General features: G+C 35.4%; 3 pseudogenes; 1 reads left to right on the plus strand and 2 right to left on the minus strand.

Moving 5' to 3' along the window:
- Positions 1–2942: 2942 nt before the first annotated feature.
- On the minus strand, positions 2943–6400 carry LOC132312736 (rust resistance kinase Lr10-like; annotated as a pseudogene).
- A 496-nt stretch (positions 6401–6896) lies between these two features.
- LOC132312739 (rust resistance kinase Lr10-like) lies at positions 6897–9773 on the plus strand (annotated as a pseudogene).
- A 554-nt stretch (positions 9774–10327) lies between these two features.
- Positions 10328–13228, minus strand: LOC132314544 (rust resistance kinase Lr10-like; annotated as a pseudogene).
- Positions 13229–19403: the final 6175 nt, after the last annotated feature.

Raw genomic sequence — 19403 nt, forward strand, 5'->3', positions numbered from 1 at the left:
TATATATATATATATATATATATATGCTTTTACCTTGCGGGCACAAACGTCACACAACTCAATACCAGATCAGTATTTATTCTCTTATTTGACTAATGGATAATTACATATCCATGAAAGTTTGGAGCACTATTTATTATTCTATGATGTTAAAATTGTGATAGTTTTGAGAAAAATGAATTTGACTAAACTGTTCGATGTAATTCTGTTCATCTAAAGATTTCCCATTCTCTTTTTTTTTTTTGAAAAATAAACTAAGTTATGCATACACAAATAATGATACAAAGGTACTATAGTACCCATGTACAATTAAGTATAAAATGAACATAATTGTAAAAGGGTAATACTATCACGAGAATCTTTTAGGATGAACTTTCTTTATTAAACAATTAATTAAATGATTTTTACTTTTCTGAAATCTTAAAAATTATCTTAATCCAACAGTTAAAAAAGGAGAGTTAATTCTTTTTGTCATAAGAGGACTTTCGTAATAATAACATTACTCATTGTAAAACGAGTTTTGACCACTATTAATTCTACGCCGGTAACTATCATTTTTTGTGGGTACATGCATCAGTCAGGTCATATTTTAAAATAATAAATAGGGTAATCTGGGTTTCAGATAAAAATGAATAGCATTTTCTATTTCCACATCAATATTTTTAGTCACATTACACGTAAATTTTTTTAAATATCATGACTTCAACCCTTTGAAATAATAAACAGTGCTCAAAAAGTCCATGTATATATAATTATCCCTTTATTAAAATTCCCTAAAATTAGTTCAATCTCATCTCCAAGGTGGAGTTTTTGTTTTCGGAGCTCAATCACCTGATTGAGATAATTTTTTTAAAAACAATTATATTATAATCTATTCAAATTGATGTGTTTAGCTGATTATTTAATTTAGCTTGATGTAGTGGATGTATCCAAATGTGGGGTTTAAAATTTCCTACAGACAAATAAATCTAAACATATTACTAAGTGGTAATGATTAAATGCTATGGAATCCTCTTTTACAAAACCAGACGCAAAATTTACAATATTTCCTTGATGCCATGCAAATTTTGGCATAATTCTCCTAAAAAAATTACACCTTTCAAACAAAAAAAAAAAAAAAAAAGCAAAATTATTATACCATTTGTGGACTGTTCGATCTAACAACTATATTTAATAATCAATTGATGTAAATTGTTTCCTATTTCTAGTGTCATGATCTATTGATCTTTAAGCTTTTGGCTAAATATAAAAGAAAAGAAAGAAAGGTAGGCATTGTGGTCATTGAAATATGGTTTCTTGTCAATGCCGTGGTCCCAAGTTGGTGGTGAACAAAAGCTGCACGAAATTGACATCCCCATGTTATTCCAAAATATATTTGTTTGTTCGTTCCAGTGATTTCGATCCTGCCATATTTTTTTAAATTCAATGGTACTTGCTTTCGCACTCCTTTTTAAAGTTCAATCTCTTTATGAGATTTTCTAGGGTTTTTTTTTTTTTTTTTTTTTTTTTTTTTTCAATTTATTACATATAAATAGTGTTAATAACCTATATTTATTATTTGATAGAGTCAAAGTCTCATAGTTTCGAAAACATGATAATATGAAAAAATAGTGTTTACCGTCACTGAGTTACCACTTTTAGGCATATAGGTATCATTTTTTGTGCATGCTGGTACCACTTTTTATCATTAGGTACCACTTTTTGTACACAAAAATGTGGTACCTATGTGCACAAAAAGTGGTAACTATGTGAATAAAAGTGGTACCTCTATATCTAAAATCAGAGCGACACCTCATATATTAAAAGTGGTATCTTCATGCATAAAAAGTGATATATATATGCCTAAAAATGGTACCGTAGTGAGGATAAATAGTATTTTTTCATGTCCACGTTAGTATTTTGGTAAACATTATTTTTTGAAAACTATAAAACTTTAACTCCATTAAAAGGTAAATATAAACCATTAGCACCATTTATTTGTTATAATCCCTATATATATTTATATACATGTGCAGAAATTAAAGATAAAACTTGCACACCCAAATTTTTATTGTAAATTATAATATATTTGTGAGAATTTGTAATACAATGTCCCGTACATTTATGTGCAAAGTACAAATCGAATAAAAAAACGAGCACTCTACTTAACTAACCGAATTTCTGAAAGTATGTGACGAGGAAGCTCAAAAAAAAATAATCGAACTTACATGAGTGGACATGTTCACAAGGTCACAAACAGTATAAAAAATCTAAAAGACATATTTTAATAGAAGGGGCCAACAAGTTCAAATCAAAAACGTCATCTCTTCAGTTAATAGTCTATGATTTGAAAATAAACCAACACAGAACACTAGAATATATAAAATTTTCCAAATCTTAAGATTTGCCTTGATTTCACAATGTGCATGCCTGGCGTGGCGAAAGATGTAAACTATAATTTATTTATATTAATTATTCTCAAAAGGAATTGGAACTCTTTTACCAGTTTTTTAAAAAAGGGGAATATCGAATCTAGAGATCACAGAATATCAAGATGATTTGTTATGTTATTTTTTAATCTACACACAAAACCTAAACCATTAGCAGCCAATCTTCTCGTTTACTTCAATTAAAAATTTAAAATTAAAAAAAAAAAAAAGGGAACACAAAAGTTCCGTTTGTATGGACGAATTTTTTTTTTTAGGTAAAATATTTTGTTTAATTTTTTTATTCTGTATTTGGTAAAAGTCTAAGTCGAAATTAAGGACAAATCCATCAGGCGGCTATGTAAAATAACTAGTCAAAGATTGATATTAAAGGAAAATAAAGAAGGTGAGGTTGCAATTTCTAAGCTGTGATAATGTCCCTTTTTTTCTTCTATGAAAGATGGATATAAACTTAATAGTTTCATCAATTGAATTAGAATATATTGATATATAATTTCTTTTATGGAATGTAGAGTGTATAAAGAATAAACTAATACTTTTGTCCATTGAATTAGAAGAAGTTGTAAACATAAAACATGGATGATTGAAGAAATGAAAATCAGTCTGGAATGATTGGTTTCAAGGAGAAATGGAATCTAGTGATGAAAAACCACAATATCATAGAAACTAATCTCCATTTTGCATCATATGAAGTGAGTAACTCCCTTGATTAGTCTTCTATCAGATTCATCATCATTTATAAAAAATCACGGTTGTATAATAGATTGCTTAAGTTGCACTTACATCTTGATGAAATGCAAGAAACTTAAGCACTTTCATCCAAAGTGATTAAATCTATAGAATCATCCCATTGAAATGATGGCTCTGTATGATCCTCAGCAAGAATTTTCTCTGAACGGAGAAAAGGCTTAGGCGGCATTTGCAGGAGTTCAACATTTCCCTCGAGCATCTCTACAACTTTGCCCATCGAAGGACGATCACCAGGCTTCATTTGTATGCACCATAATGCAACTATTATCATCTTTTTTACCACCGTCCTTTCCTCCTCGTTGGCGTCTTCCATTTCTATGTCTTTTCCTTCATTGATATGGTTATAAACCCATGAAGGGAAGAAAACTTGGCTTGAATGATCAGCTAATGCATTCAAATTCTTCCTTCTTCCGGCCATTTCCAGCAACAACATTCCGAAACTATAAACATCAGCTTTGTATGAAACACCTCCAATGTTTTTATAGAATAATTCTGGAGCCATGTAACCTATTGTTCCCCTTGCTGCAGTGAGAGACACAATGCTATCGTCTGTAGGATACAATTTGGCGAGTCCAAAGTCGGAAACTTTTGGAGAGAATTTTTCATCAAGAAGAATGTTGTGAGGCTTGATATCAAAATGTAGGATTTGCATGTCACAACCCCGATGTAGATATTCAATCCCGTGTGCCACTCCAAGAGAAATATCATACATTTTCTCACAACTCAACGACACTGTTCCTTCTTCTCTATGAAAAATGTACTTCTCAAGTGAGCCATTAGGCATAAAATCATACACAAGAGCACGCTTAGATCTCTCGGCACAATACCCAATTAGTTGCACCACATTGACATGGTGAATCCTTCCAATGGTAGCCACTTCATTGATGAATTCCTGCCCATTAGCTTTAGGCTTCCCCAATATCTTGACAGCTACAAGACGGCCACTTCTAAGCTTTCCTTTGTATACAGAACCGTAACCTCCTTCACCCAATTTGTCCTTGAAGCCTTTGGTCATCTTCTTAATTTGGGTGTAAGAGTACCTAATAGGCATGAGGTTCTCAGTTTATAAATTAAGGCTGTCAATGCGAATGGTATTCCACATACAATTCTCATTGCAATGTTTAATCCTGTGTAGGAAAATTATGAATAAGTATGATAATTAACTGAAGTAGTATCTCATTTTGCTTATTGGAAAAATAGTCTTATATCAAATGCATTAATTTTTTATGGCCATTTGGGACATCATTTCATTTTATCCGCAGTTAAATATGTTTCATGATCAAGCGTTGAAAGACACAGATACTTACCAATCAAAAGTGCCGCCAACAGGAGAAACCCTGCAAGAAACAATGACAAAAGTTTAAAAAAAAAAAAACACATAGAAGCTATGATCATAAATTGAAAAAATATTGTGTCAAATGTATTGAGGGTGCTCACTAAACTAAGTGCACTCAAAACCACTGGAGCAAGAGGTTGAGGATGCAAGTTTAGTGAGAACTCCTCCCGTGATTTGAATCTGCATATCCTTCTAAGCTTTTATTACTGCTTCGGAATTCGAACTGTTTCATGGACAATTCATGCTACCTCCAACAATACATAACATTTGTAAATTTAGAGGATGACTTTTCATTTTTCACATGGAATCAAACATATATGATTAAGTTGAGTAAAGTATTCTCACCAAGCTGAGCAATGATAACCAGCTGCTTCTTGATGCCTATATTTTCCAGAAAAAGAATATACATAACATCAGACTCAGAGTATAGAATCTCAGAGATTAACTGAAAATTTAGAGGATTAGTTTTCATTTTTCAAGATCTAGAGGCTAGAGCAACTACAACATTTGTAAATTTAAGAAGTGATTTATATTACTGATTGAGGATGTGATAAACTCAAAATGGCTTGACAATGAATAATAATCAAGAGCCACCATTTCAATATTACACATATTCACTGAGATAATAAATATAAGTGACATGAATAATAATGACACGTATGGCATGTAATTAGCAAGCAACAATAACACTTCTGATTTATTAAATAAAATGCAGCAAAATACAAGCAGTAACAGCATGAAGAAGCAATCAACTTCTCTGAAAAAGTAATTCACCCCAATTTGCTACTCCAAATTTTTACTATATCCTTCCAATATATAGAGCCTAGTCTCGATGTAGATTGAAGAGTTTGAAATAAATGAATTTAAATCTAATCAGAGCACTGTTATTTGAAATTCAAGCCAACAAATATTCTAGGGGGGTGTGTGAGTACCAACTAGGAAAAAACCAATCTTTTATCGAAACTCAACTAAGCAAGCAAATCAAGAATATGGTAAAGTAGAATCCATGTCTTACCACAGGTCAGTGATTTGAAAATTCTGGGGCAGTGATGGACGACGTTGCAAGTTAACCGGTCCTGTTCATCAACGACGCAATCTCTTCGAGTGCAGTTACCACATTGATCCATAAACCACCAAAGCTCAAATCCGTAAAGCAGGGCACTCTGGACTTGTGCAAATGAAAGGTTACCCTCATCTGCATTAATCCCCGGCAACGATGTCAAAAAAATTAGGTCTATAGTGCACAACTCCCTCACAGTTGATGCATCTAGGTACCCAATATTAACATAAGAATATTGTCTTGTGGAGGAGTTGGAAGAAGCAAAGAGTAGTCCTCCAGTATTCACACAAGGAGATAAGTCCACGTAGAGAGGAGAATCCACTGGATTTGGACAAGTTAAAAAATTTATGGGTATAGTGTCCTCTTGGTTTTGCGATTTATATCTATGTCCATATCTAGAAATGGTATAGGGATCATCTTCGGAGCTGCTGAAATTGGCATAGGTTAAAGAGTGACGAGGAAAGGAGGAGCAATTATCCTTGTGTAGTAGTACGTTGGGATCGACTAGACGGATAGTGAAGTTGTGATAGTTGATATCTTGAACATAGTATTTATTTGAATGGAAATATGCTACTGTAAGATTGTTTTCACAATGGAGCTCGTACCGTTGATCACCACAGTGTTGTGGATCACCTTTTAATCGGAAAGGGTTGCTTATGTTAAGGTTATTGCCACAAGAAGAAGGTTCACACTTGTGGTTTTCATTGGCATTGGCAATTTGAGGTAGGTGGATGAGTAGTAGAAGAAGAAGTCCTGTGAGACAAGCTGGAAGAAGAAATTTTACAGACATGGGGAGACACACGGAGAGAGATAGAGAGAGTTTTTAGAAAATTTTGAGCGACTTTCACAACAAAGCTCCTAAAGTTATATAATTACTTGATTCTCAAATTTTAGCATAATCCCACTTGGCCTAATTGGTTGACTGCTGCCCACTTGGCCTCTGGCTGGCTTTCCTTGACTTAAAAATTGGGTGATAGCCATCCCCTGTTTTAGTTGAATGAGACTCGAGACTTTACTAGGGGATTTAAAGTAAAGTGCTAAAAATATATATAACTTCTTTTAAGAGAAAAAAAGGCGCATAAAGATAAATATGAGTGAATGGATATAGATGATGTGTGTTTTTGCCAAGAAAAAAAAAAAAGAATGGATATAGATGATGTTAACTGGTGGGACATCTTTGAAACTCAAGTCAAAGTCCGCCCTTAAACGCGTCCGTCAACTCAAGACTTTGAATAATAAACCATGGATGACTTTGACTCCACTGTGATAAAGAACAGGTCCAAAAATCGTTCCAGTTGATTTTGATTTTTCAGCGCTAATAGGACTCAGTTATAATGAGATTAGTGACTTTATGCAAATAATACTGTCAAAAAAAAAGGTGTCACGATTTGGGAGTATGGAGAAACAAAACATAATCCAACTTTAAGAGAAATAGAGGGTGAAGTGGTAGAGTAGTGAGATTGAAATGGCGGCCATCAATGTCTTCCTCTTCCCTTTGTTTTCAATGCTACTGTTAGTGTTGGCAAAGCTTGGAGAAGGCCAAGACCAGAAGCAGTGCAAGGTATCAAGGTGCAGTAAGCATGGCCCAACCATTAGGTTCCCATTCACGCTCAAACACCAACAGCCAGACAAGCAGCACTGTGGCTATCCCGGATTTGAGCTATCTTGCAACCACAAAAATCAAACAGTGCTTGAACTTCCCTTTTCAGTGAAGTTATTGGTCAAGAAAATTGATTACAAGTCTCAACTCATACATGTATATGATGATACAGAAAACTGCCTCTCAAGGCAGCTTCCCAAACTCAACCTCTCCGTCTCTCCTTTCCAATTCAATCAGGACATGAACGACTTTGTGTTGTTCAATTGCTCAGCACCAGATAGGAATCTACCTTACTTGGTCCCTTGTCTTGGTGTCCCCGGCTTCAATGTTTATGCCGTCTCTGTCTACGTAGGATTGGATTCATATTCCATCACATCTTGCACCAAGATTGCTAATATTTCCTCAGTTCCTTATCAAATTTTTAACCACAAACTTAACCTTCAACTCAGTTGGTCAACACCAAATTGTGGGAGCTGTGAAGCACAATCCAAGATTTGTAGCTTCAAAAATTACACTGTGCCGGAGCCTGAAATCGAATGTCGGGACAAACCCAAAGGTATGTTTACAATCAGAACTCGTAAAAACTAAGATTCTTACTTGCTATCTGCTATGGTTATACTTATAACATGTTAAATAATCTAACTCTTTATAAAAATTTTAAATATTAGAGATATCTTTAAACATGATGATTAACACTAATTTTTAAATAATTGGGCTATGATGGGCATTTCATTTGAAACTGATAAGTGTACCGAGAGGTACAACTTCTATTTCTCAAATATTAGTCAAGTGTTGTGTTAGTCTTGTGGTTAGTTAGGCCATTACAGGGAGGACACATCATGGTTTAAATTCCATCACCTATTGTTTTCCATCAAAAAAATAACGATAGCTAACTCCTAATTTCTGATAGAGATCATTGTTTTGTGCAACTGTAATAACTCCAGTCTCTGGTCATCCGCATCTCTCATCATCCAACCCAAAACAGATTCCGAACACCAAATCTGCTTATCCAAATCTTTTATTGCATTTTGATATATAATGTAGGGGGAGACAATTTATTGCATATTACAATTTACAAACTAACTAATGCAATTATCTGCACAGGGGTGCTTGTAGACATGAAAAGTACATAATTGAACTGTTATATATCTATTAGAAATTGACAAAAAAATATTTATCATGATATTATTTATTTCATGAATTAATTTATTTTATTGTCTTTTACAGATAATGCATCAGCAAAATTAAGGGTATTAATTGCAGGTGAAGTTGTCTACCTACCATTAATTTGCTACTACCCAGTACCTGGGAATGTGGACTATTGAGAAAGGTTTTAACTGCGTTTTTTTCACTTGCAGGTTCATTCTTAGGTCTCTTTTTTCTGGTGGTAGTTGCAATTCTACTCTATCGTTTCCATACCGTAAATAAAATGGAGAAAGAGAACCAAGTAAAGATTGAAAAGTTTTTGGAGGACTATAGAGCTCTCAAGCCTACAAGATACTCTTATGCTGTAAGAAGATCACAAATCAATTTGAGGAGAAACTGGGACAAGGAGGTTACGGAACTGTATTCAAAGGAAAACTTTCCAATGAAATTCTTGTTGCTGTTAAGCTCCTCGACAATTCCACAGGGAAAGGGGAAGATTTCATTAATGAAGTGGGAACAATAGGTAGAATCCACCACGTCAATGTTGTTCGCCTAGTGGGGTTCTGTGCTGATGGATTCAAACGAGCTCTTGTTTATGAGTTCTTACCAAATGATTCATTACAGAAGTTCTTGTTTACTGAAGATCACAAAAAACATTCACTTGGTTGGGAGAAGCTGCAAGATATTGCTCTACGCATAGCCAAGGGAATTGAATATCTTCACCAAGGGTGCGATCAACGAATACTTCATTTTGATATTAAGCCTCATAATATCTTGCTAGACCACAACTTTAATCCAAAGGTCTCCGATTTTGGCCTAGCAAAGTTGTGTTCCAAGGAAAAAAGTGCAGTTTCTATGACTGCAGCCAGAGGGACCATCGGCTATATTGCCCCTGAAGTTTTTTCTAGGAATTTTGGAACTGTGTCCTATAAATCGGATGTTTATAGCTTCGGGATGCTGCTACTTGATATGGTGGGTGTGAGAAAGAAGGGCGATGTTACAGTAGAAGACACCAGCCAAACATACTTCCCACAATGGATTTATAATCGCTTGCGTAAAGGAGAAGAGCTAGGGGTGCACATTGAAGAAGTGGAACATGCCAAGATAGCAAAGAAACTAACTGTTGTTGGGCTGTGGTGCATTCAGTGGTACCCGGTGGATCGCCCTGCCATGAACACTGTAGTTCAAATGCTGGAAGGGGAAGGAGATACTCTGGCCGTGCCCCCGAGTCCTTTTGCTTCAACAGCTCAAATGAATAGCTCAACCATGCCTTCAAGAGCTTTTGATACAGAGTTAGAAGTTATTTCTGAATCATAGTGACGGGGTAAATTTTATATGTTTCTTATGCTATTAGTACTTGTGCTGTGTTGAATAATTTGTCACTGCAATGGTTTCTTGCTTCTTCTTATCTAGTTTTACATATTAAAGGAAAATAAAGAAGGTAAGGTTGCAATTTCTATACTGACATTGTTAATTATTTTCTTGTTTCTAGAAGTCTCTGCATTTGATAACGTCCCTTTATAGGAATTTTTTTTTTTTAAAAGGAAAAAAAGTACTTAGAATTCTTGTTTTTGTGTGTACAATAAACCAACAGGTTTGTCTATTGAATTAGAAGAATTAAAAAGCATATATTAGCTGAAGAAGTTGTAAACATAAAACATGGATGAGTGAAGAACTGAAAATCAGTCTGGAATGCTTGGTTTCAACTTTCAAAGAAGAAGTTAATATGGGCACTCAGACTAATCCACTCTTGCCAACTATATATATTACCTTGCCAAAGCCATTTTGTTGGCATCAGGCTTTTGGTGAATGGAATCTAGTGATGTAGAACCCCATACCTCCTCTGTTGGGTTTCAATAATCATAAAAACAAATGTCCCTTGATTAGTCTTCTACTGGTTTCTGCATTCTAAAGAAAGGGCAATTCATGTTCATTATCCATTACAAACAATCACAGTTGTACAATAGATTGCTTAATTTTCACTTACATATTGATGGAATGCAAGAAAATTAAACACTCCTATCGGAAGTGATGGAATCTACAGGATCATCCAATTGAAATTGTAGCCCTGTATGATCTATGTTGTTTCCACCATCTTCAGTAGGAATTTCCTCTGGACACAGAAAAGGCTTAGGAGGCATTTGCAGGAGTTCAACATTTCCCTCGAGCATCTCTACAACTTTGGTCATTGAAGGACGATCGATAGGCTTCATTTGTATACACCATAATGCAACTATTATCATCTTTTTTACCACCATCCTTTCCTCTTCATTGGCATCTCCCATTTCTATGTCCTTTCCTTCATTGATTTGATCATAAACCCATGAAGGGAAGTAAATTTGGCTTGAATTTTCAGCAAATGCGTTCAAATTCTTCCTTCTTCCTGCCATTTCCAGTAACAACATTCCAAAACTATAAATATCAGCTTTGTATGAAACACCTCCAATGCTTTTATAGAACAATTCTGGAGCCATGTAACCTATTGTTCCCCTTGCTGCAGTGAGAGACACAATGCTATCATCTGTCGGATACAATTTGGCAAGTCCAAAGTCAGAAACTTTTGGAGCAAAATTTTCATCAAGAAGAATGTTGTGAGGCTTGATATCGAAATGTAGGATTTGCATGTCACAACCCCAATGTAGATATTCAATCCCACGTGCCACTCCAAGAGAAACATCATACATTTTCTCACTGCTTCAGAACAGTGTTCCTTCTTCTCTAGGAAAAATGTACTTCTCTAGTGAGCCATTAGGCATAAATCATACACAAGAGCACGCTTAGATCTCTCGGCACAATACCCAATTAGTTGCACAACATTGACATGGTGAATCCTTCCAATGGTAGCCACTTCATTGATGAATTCTTGCCCATTAGCTTTAGACTTCCCCAATATCTTGATAGCTACAAGATGGCCACTTCTGAGCTTTCCTTTGTATACACAACCATAACCTCCTTCACCCAATTTGTCCTTGAAGCCTTTGGTCATCTTTTTAAATTGCGGGTAAGAGTACCTACTAGGCATGAGGTTATTTTGACTTCGTAAGTAACCTTCTATGTCGTCGAACATTGATAAATGTCTTCTTCGAAATTTATATGTTAAAAATGCCAATGTGCAAGGAACCCCACATATAATTCTTAGTGCAATGTATAATCCTGTATAGATAAATTACCAAAAAGATCATGAGAAAGAGCTTCTGATGCATGTTCAAAGAAGCTTTGAATCACGGGTTTATTAGACAGCGTTGGAAAGATCTTGTCACATTATCCCCTTCTTAAATATATTTGTCATGTTAGTTGAATATATATATATATAGTTCAGTAGTAAAAGGGCACGTGCTCTTACCGATGACATAGAGTCCATTCCGGCAAAATCATGTAAAAAAGGGAAAAAGAGAAAACCAAAAATGACAAAGGCAGGCAAATACAGAGAGGTGAGGAATATAAACTGAAAAAAAAATGTGCAAAATATAAAAACCATTTCTTGTGCATCTTTTGGGCTATTTGGGGAGTATTGAGAAATGAATTGGATCAATGTCACCTTATTCTATTATTTGGGTAACAAGAAAACCAAATAAATTATTGTGTACTTTGGCAGAAAATGTAAGGTGAACACATCTAGTAGTGAATGAACTATGGTTTCTCCCACCCGTGGGGCATGGTTGAAGTATGCGTATTTACTTTAGGAAAAAAGTTTACAATGAGAGTGCTCTCATGGGAACTTGTTTCCTCGTTAATTAAATCGATTGTGAGTTGATGTGACAGAGTCAAGGTGCAAACTCATCGTGAGAACATCTTCGATGTACCACTGCTCTTACTATATCAAATGTAAAATAAATATGATAAGTTGAAGGAAGAATTCTTACCGGAAAAGATGGCCCATAGTATCAAGTTACCTACATTGTTCAGGAAATATATATATATTAGAAATGAGTTTAAGAAAATAATTAAAAGTTTAGGAGAAAATTAATACACAGAACTAATTAGTAAAAAAAAAAAAAAAAAAAAAAAAAAAAAAAAAAAAAAAAAACAGAACTCATTAATATCAGAAAACAGCCAAGTAGCTAGAAAAATGATAAAGAAAATGTGGAGCTGGTTTTCTTCTCATGTCTTACCACACCAGGAGGGTGAAAAACTGGAGTTGATGCAGAAACCTCCGCAAATGAGATTGGAATTATCAAGGTAACAATATTCTTTTTGCCAAGATTTTCCACATTGAACTTTAAACCATAAAAGCTCAAATCCAAATAGCAGAGCATTATGGACATCTCCAATGGAAAGTTTATCCTCCTCCTAAACGGGCAACGACGTCATGACCATTAGGTCTATTCTGCAAAAGTGCCTCACATCTGATGCATTCAGCTCCCCGACCTTAACATAAAAATGCCTTGTATTGGAAGCAAAAACTCCATTCACACAAGAAGCGAAGTCCACATATAGAGGAGAATCCAATATTGGATTGGTACAACTTAGAAAAAATATAGGCTTTGAAAGACTGGGAAGGTTCCCTGATTTATCCAACTTATGATTATAAACGCTGTAAGGATCTTTGAAGCTGAAGTTGTTTTCGGGTAAAGAGTAACGGGGCAAGGATGAACAATTATGTTTGTGTAGTAGTACACCGGGATCGACTAGACTAGACGGATAGTGAAGTTGTGATAGTTGATGGCTTGTACGTAGTATTTGGTTGAATGTAAATATGCTACTGTAAAAAGATTGTTTTCACAATCAAGCTCGTACCTATGATCACCACAATGTGGTGGATCACCTGTTAATCGAAAAGGGTAGCTTATGTTAAGAATGTTGCCACAAGAAGATGGTTGACACTGATGATTTTGCTTAGCATTGGAAATTTGGGGCAAGCAAATGAGAATTAGAGAGATTTTCAAGACAAGAATTGAATAGATGTTCATTTTTGTGATGGAAAGTTGGGGAGACTCGGAGTCTGATTAAACTGAGAAGCTAGAGTTGCTTGAATTATGTCCACACAAAAGCTACTCAGAATTTATTCACAACAGATCACATTTCACATTATTATTAGCATCTGGTTGATTTTAGAAAGGCTAATAAATTAATTCATATCTGTTTAGAACAAGAAGATCATTTAGGTCATTTCTGATATGTGGAAACTCCATTAGTGTCAAGTAATCATGGACAATAATAGATCGTACGGTGCTGATATGTGGAGATGAGAAGACATGTCACTTCCAATTTTTGGATATAACATTATTGAAAGCAAAGAGTTCAGGGTGCATAACGGGCCGGGCTGATCCAGTCGGTGGAATTGGGAACCCAGACCCTATTCCAAGGTTTTTAACTTTTTAAAGTGCCAGGCCGGGCCTAAAAACATTTTAGGAAGCCCAAGCCTGGCCCTTATGCTTAGAACCAGCTGGGCTACCGGCTTTAAACGGTTTTTTTTTTTTTTTTTTCAATTAAAAAAACTATCCTTTATGTTATTGCTGGACGAGTTTGAAATTTAAAACTTAAGTTTGTAATTCAACCTAATATATATATATATATATATTTTTGCATTGTTTAACTTGAGCTTGGAATTTAAATAGTTAAAAAAAAAAAAAAAAAAAAAATTATGTTACTATGTTTAAAAAAAACATGAGAAACTTACACTTTTTTTTTTTGTTTCTAAAAATTGTACCTTTTGAGAACATGTTTTTAAAAATTAAAGAATATAAATAATATTATCAGACGTATTTAAGTGACCTATTTGTGTGTGTGTGTGTGTGTGTTTCTGACATTTTGGGAACAAGAAACATGTAATAGAATTTAAAAATTAAAGCGGGCTAATGGGCCTGTGGGCGAGTTTATGGGTCAGGCCACTTGCGAAGACATACCCAGTTGCATCCACCATCTTTTAGGTCTGGGCCGGGCTGCCCTCCATAGGCTCAAACCGGGCTAAAGTCCGCAGGGCTCAGATGTGGGCCATTTTTTAACCTTTATAGAGTCAAGTCAGTCAACGACATAATGTTCACTGAAATTATGTGCTTGACTCGTCTCAGTTCCCTTTTGTACAAAAATGCAAAAATCAAGTAATACCGTGTAACTATACGAACTAAAAAGTTCCAAGCTTTCTCTTTCTACCCAACTTTTCTCTCGACTCCCTCTACCCTAGCCGCCGCTCCTCGCCTTCCTTCATCTGCTTCCTCCCCACTCCCTCCCACTGATTAATAATATCAGTGTGCTGTACATAGCCTGTTCGGTGGGTAGATTCACGCCGTTTTTGTTGTGTCTCCTCGCTGTCGTCGAGGTTTCGCTGTGAGCAGCGTCTCTCACGTTTCATCGTGAGTTTTTGTTCCTGATCTCCTGATTTGTGCCGTTTCCGAGGGTAGCTGGTTGTTGGATCGCCGGAGTTGGGTTTGTTTGTCTGCTCCTTTATGGAGCTTTTTGGTGTTTTGCGCTGGGGGTGGATCTGATGCATTTGCGTCCTTTGTCGACGTTCACTGTCTCTGATGTCTACGCTGGTGTATTTGGTTCTCTCGCCGGTGGTTTTTTTCGGTGGGTTCATCACTAACGTAATGGGTGACGTCATGGGGTCTTTCTCTGGCACTGGTTTTTTTTTTTTTTTTTTTTTTTGTTGTTGTTGTTGTTGTTGTTGTTGTTGTTGTTGTTGTTGCGGTGGTTTTCCTTCTATAGCTAACACATTTTTTTTGGCTTGTCAAAACTATTGATCTAGACTATAAGAGGTGTTAGTTTTGGGATGGTGTTTTATGTGTTTTTGTTCCTCTATCTTTGTCTGATGATCTTGTTGTAGATGCCGTATGGCGTTTGGCTTGTTTTCTTACCAGGGTAAAAACAAAAAAGTAATATCGTGTGGGTCCCAAATTATTATTATTATTATATTTGATGTGAACATCTGTGGAAAAATATTTTTCCATTAAGTTTTCTTATCCTCTCTTTTTCTTAGTTCTTTCTAGTAGCATGTCCCCACTAGTTACATATTTTCAAAGAGTAAATGCAAAAACTTCCTCAATCTGAATTGGTTAAGTCACGAGGTAAAAAAGACATGTTAAAAAAAAAAAAAAAAAAAAAGAAGAAGAGTAAAACATGCTTCCTCTGTCTCCAAATAACTAAGAAACTAAAAACTCTTCAAAATTGGAGGGAGAGAGCAAAAGAAAATAATCACAAACCGAAAATTACTTCTTCCGTATTCCATAAATCTAAATTTACAAAGTAAAAATTTCTAAAACTATACAGTTTGAATATTTCAAATCATTTTAACCGTCACAACTTCATTAACCATTGATTTTAACAAAACATATAATATTATCTATATTCTGTTATGTATTGCGATTTAGGATTTTGGTAATGGAAAATAGGGAGAGTTTTTAATTTCCAGTTAATGAGAGAAAAGAGAAAGCACCGTGTTTTCTTTTTTTCCTTTCCTTTTTTCCCCTTTGAGTTATACCATATAAGAGATGACTCTTTCTTTAGCTTAGTCAAATCAGATTCGAAGAGATATCTATAATTACTCATTTTGTAATTAAAAACTATATGCATTTGTTGACACTAAAATCGGCTCCTAAAATCCAATTCGGAATTGATATGTTTTTTTTTTTTTTTTTTAGTTAACCCGAGGTGTTCAGGATGGTACAAACCCTTAGGGCCCCTCAACAACTCGATTACTCCCCGAAGACCCGGAAGAGCACCTCCTCACCCGGGTCGGGTAAGTCACTGTAGGGGCAGCGAAGGCTAGCCACAAAGAACACCCAGCGGGACTCGAACCCCATACATTGGGTTTACTAAGCTCCAAAGTCCAGCGAGTAAACCGCTGGGCCATATCCGAAGTGGATTGGAATTGATATGTTGCGGGCGTACCAGAACCAATTATATGGTTCGAGTGTGAGTTTTCAACGCTAGTCTCTTTGGGAAGGTTAACTTTCAGACGATGCGAGAATAAAGAAAACAGTAAAACTCCTCTTTGAGTTCAAGAATTGCCTTAATTAAAATGACTTTATCAGTAAATAATATATAATAACGTTTTGAAAAATAGAAAAAGGGAGAAATTGATATAGAAAAAATATACAGAGAAAGATTGAGAGAGAGAAAGAGAAAGATAGAACGAGATATTAAGAGATATTGATAGAGATAGGGAGAGAGAGAAATAACAAGGATGCTATTTTGGGAAAGAGCTTGAGAAAACAAAATAATAATAAAATGATTCTGAGGGTGCTAGATGTGATACCCCTCGATTCTAGAGTCACGGGTGATCAAGTCCGAGTATAGATCCGAGGGATACCAAACAATTAATATGTAAACAAGCAGAAAATAAAAACTGAATTAAGAATCAATTAATAATACACTGAAAGAAATCTAAAATAAGAATCCTCAAACTTGAAATAATAAATTAAATATAATTTAAAACCATACAACTCGGGAATCCACCTTGTGGACCCCTAATCCCAAATCCTTGAATAAATTTACAGAAATAAAATATCCAAAATTAAAAAGGAAGAACATCCTATGTAGTTGGAAGAGTGAGTGTCTGTATCTGCATCCACACGATCAAGCTCTAAGCCTGGTACTGGCGAATACCTGAAAAATAGGAGTGGGTCAGGCCCACATGCAAGTTCCAATCTATTACAATCCGTACATAAACCCGATACACAGATACATCCTAGATAGCTCGGCAATATCTAAAGATAGTCCATATATATCTATACACACTATAGGATATTCACTAACCTACAGTCATCACACCTGAGTAGAAGGTAACACGTAAAAACGTTGTCGTGTCGTCATGCACACCCAGACCTACCAGGGAACGTCTTTAGGTCCAGTTATCCTTCCATGCGATATATGCACCCTAACAGTGATCAGGAGACTCAAGCTCGTACCCCGGTACCATAAGTATATATATAAATTCCTTCCTAATACTAAAAAGTAAAGCAACCATCCGTTATGTCGTTCAACTGTTTTAGTTGACAGGACATACATCCATGTAGGAGTTAACTATTTTAGTTAATTCATTCCGTATGTATGAAGGGGTAGGACTTAGTTTTTTGATTTAATCCATCCCTGATATGTCACCGTCCCATACCGGTACATATAATGCAAATGATCCACAAATGATGTACATTCATTAGAACATCAAACATATCCAGAAACCAGCATAATAGAAATCAGATATTATTAAGATCCTATCATGCATCCAGTATATGATTATAATCATAAATCCTTCCTTTAAATTGTTAAAGTAATGATAAACAATTTAAATTATCCAATTCCATACAATTGATCGAACATAAATTTTAACAGTTCATCAATTAACATTCATAGCACAACATAATGACAAATAGAGTTATAACTGTGCACATTATACTAGACTGCAAAAAATACCTCCATACTAGTCCAGTTCGTTTGCTAAAACAAAACTAGTAATCACAACCTACATCATCCTTGACAGCATGGCAATTAATGCTTAAATTCCATGATGTCCCTTTAATCCTCACTATAGATCATGTGTCTGATATAACGACACTCAGAAATCTACCCGGAGTACATCTTATGAAACCCCAAAAGTATTCCCATACAAGTTCATTTATTTCGCTAAAACAAAGCTAGCAACTAAAACTCCTACAACTCCTGTCAGCATGCACCCTATCAGTTAGAATTACATAACGACCCTAACCATAGCATAAACAACCTTCTTGGAACTGAAACATGTCATTTCTATCATTGGTATAAAATCCCAACACTTACCTTTATAGCCGTTTATTTAATTTGCTAGCCAACCAACGATTCCAGTTCTCTTTCCTTCTTGACAGTATTGAACATTCATATTTTAAAATTTATGTTGTCCATTCCCATGACCTGAAACAATACATCCTAGGTCTTAAACATGCTCTGTACACCATTTAAGAACCCCCATGAACTCCAGAATTACCCTTTCTACCCCTGAAGTATCGAAAATTACCATAAATACCCCCGGAGGGGTTTCTGTTCAAAAGAGCCGGCTCCCCCCCATGGGAGCCGGCTCTTCATCTTCCAGAGCCGGCTCTCCCTCATAGAGAGCTGGCTCTACCTTCTTGGGAGCCGGCTCCCTCACTTAGGGAGCCGGCTCCCTCACTTAGGGAGCCGGCTCTCTTCCCCTGAGAGTCGTCTCTGCTCCATTATTTCGTCTCTGCTTCGTCCGGTTGCCGTCTGTGCTTCCGGCGAAGTCCAGTGTTCTATTCCAGACCTTTTTAAGATTATTAAGGTTCCATTAAAGCTCTTAAACCCCTAGAGACTCCTCCGAACCAATTGACAAACAAAACTTAAACTACACACACAATTTATGCAAGAATAAGTTTAAACTTTAAAACGCAGAACAGATTTCAAAAAAACATCAAGCATGCATAAAGTCTGTTTTTAAAAGTTTAATTAAGTTCTTAGAGTCTATATAAGATGCATAGAACACAAGTTTACAGGAGAGGAAATAGACTGAAACTTGCCTTAAGATTCCGGTTTGAAACCTTCACCGCCGTCTCTAAGTTTCAGAATTTTCAAGACTGTATTCCACCTCTGACCACCATTCCAGTCCTCTGTTGTTTCTTAATTCCATCCAGAAACAACCCCTCTGTTCTTCCCCTATTCTTCCTCCTTTAGCCTCACAGCATCTCACTCAAGTCTCTCTCTGTTCCTCTCTTCTCTAGTTATGGGGAAAAGGGTTTTTAAAACCCTTGCAGACTTACAACGTATATATATATATCTGCCCTATCAAACCCTAATCCTAATCCTAGCCTAACCGTATGTTGGCTAATTAATCCCTACAGAAGAAAAACCCTAATCCTACGACCATACAAAAAAAAAAATCCATACCAACTAAGTCATTTTAAAACGCACGTCATTAATCCAAGTAAATCACAATTATTTTAATTAATTAAAGTAAATCACAATTACACACCTAAAAATACAACCAACATACAATTACAGTTAAATAACTTATTAAAAGAAAAACCAATACAATTAAAAAAAAAAATAATAATTTAAATAAACACTTTCAAACAAATAATAAATAAAACAAAACACATAAGTCACATAATTAAATCAATTAAACAAAATTACATCCCCATTTTATCCTTTTGAAAACTAGGG

This window comes from Cornus florida, unplaced genomic scaffold (assembly GCF_030987335.1).
Source record: "Cornus florida cultivar Cherokee Brave unplaced genomic scaffold, ASM3098733v1 CherokeeBrave_3.0.0_Hap2_Chr06, whole genome shotgun sequence".
Lineage (NCBI taxonomy): Eukaryota > Viridiplantae > Streptophyta > Magnoliopsida > Cornales > Cornaceae > Cornus > Cornus florida.